This window comes from Vombatus ursinus, unplaced genomic scaffold, assembly GCF_900497805.2.
Source record: "Vombatus ursinus unplaced genomic scaffold, bare-nosed wombat genome assembly UNPS02014812.1, whole genome shotgun sequence".
Classification (NCBI taxonomy): Eukaryota; Metazoa; Chordata; class Mammalia; order Diprotodontia; family Vombatidae; genus Vombatus; species Vombatus ursinus.
In genome coordinates this window covers 86,177,239-86,179,022 of record NW_020954590.1, presented here as the reverse complement: position 1 = coordinate 86,179,022, position 1,784 = coordinate 86,177,239, and positions in this window count along the sequence as shown.

Genomic DNA, 1,784 nt, shown 5'->3' with positions numbered 1-1,784 from the left:
CATCTACATAAACAAAACCCCTAGCATACAGTATTTCCTTTGGTTCTGTCCTTGCAGAAATACTGTAGGGGAGTTTACCACTAGCATTTTTTTTTCATTAGATGTGTGATTTCATTACTATGGGTTATTCCTTTTACACAATCATCATCTTCTCTGCAACTTTTAGCCTTAAAAAGTTGCTATGGGCACATAGATAGATATTAAGTGACTTGCCTAGGATCTCATAGGCAATGTGTCATAAGCAAGTCTTGAATTGATGTCTTATTGACTCTGAGGTTGACTGTCTATTCACTAAACCACTCTATCTCTTGCTACAGGTATCACCCCAATTTTATGGGTGAAAAAACTGATGATCACTCAATCAATAAACATTTATTAAGTACCTATCATGTGCCAGGCACTGTGATCTGTGCAGGAATCAGAGAGGTTAGATGATTTACTCATGATCACAGAACTAGGAAGTATCTAAAACAAGATTTGACTCTGAGGTCAGAGTTCTTTCCACTGTGCCATATGGCTTCTCTAAGAACTCTCAAGATTCTAGTTTATTAGGGAGTACTTTCAGCATTGATGTACCCTTCTCTACTCCATTCAGGATCGTTACTATCAATTCCTTCTTCCTTTTCGGTACTACATATAGAACAGTAGCCCCTGATTACTTGTTGGTTTAGCGAGGAGTTGATTCTTGCTTGGGACCCACCATATGTATTGTAACAGAAGACTTCATAGGTACTATAAGGCAGGGCTAATGCTTGTGTATAAGAATGACCATGTAAACTATGGAACATTGGGCATATAAAATAAGCTATTAGAACCCTCATTCTGAGGTTTACTAGACTCTTGCCCATTCTGTCTTGATTCCTTGGTTCTGCTTGCTCTTGATCTTTTAATCTCCCTTATTAGATACTTGGCTTGGCCCTTGTTCTCTTTCTGGATTGATCTCCATGCATAGCATGGACTCTGGGAAGGTGAAAACTTCCTTTGATCAACCAAAACCCTGTAAGCCACACAACATCAATGCTTAGCTGAGGAAAGGGGTTGGGGAAAGGAGAGAGACAAAAACAGGTAGACAAAACAAACAAACAAACAAAGAGCCCTGTTAATTTTGAAAACAAATTTATGAGCTGAAACATGGAAACAGAACAGTGAAAAGAGTCATTCTGAAGACATAAGACCTGGGTTTGAATCTTGCCTATGTGACCTGTAAGCCACATTATTCCTTCAGGCCACAGTTTTCTCACTGTAAAATGAGAAATTTGGACTATGCCATCTCAGTCCCTGTGGGGAGACCCTCAGACTTACCACTCTTTATACATAGTAAATCTGCATAGTTTCCACCTAGTTTCCACCTTCTTACCCTATTCAGGTTCACTTTGTAATGTAGTATGGCCACCAGATGAGGCCTTTTCTGGGATCTTGATGGGTATGGTCCCTCTGATTGTTGCTTGGCTGGCAGCTACAAAAGCTGGCATGGTCCATTCCCAGACCTTCTTCGGGTTTGCCGTCCTGTTCCCTCCCCCAGTTGCCATCACACAATTGAGAGAGGGAACAACAAGGACCCTATTTTTTCCACTTCATGTGATAGTGCTGGTAGGGAGATAAAGTCCCAAAGTATCTTTCCCCACTGAGGGCTTAGTTTTTGCCTCCTCATGTGAGACAGGTGAGTCTTGCAATGGATAGATTTCTGGGCCTCGAGTCAAGATAGACTCTAGTTTTGAACTGTAGAACTCTCTCTTTCACACACACACACACACACACACACACACACACACACACACACACAC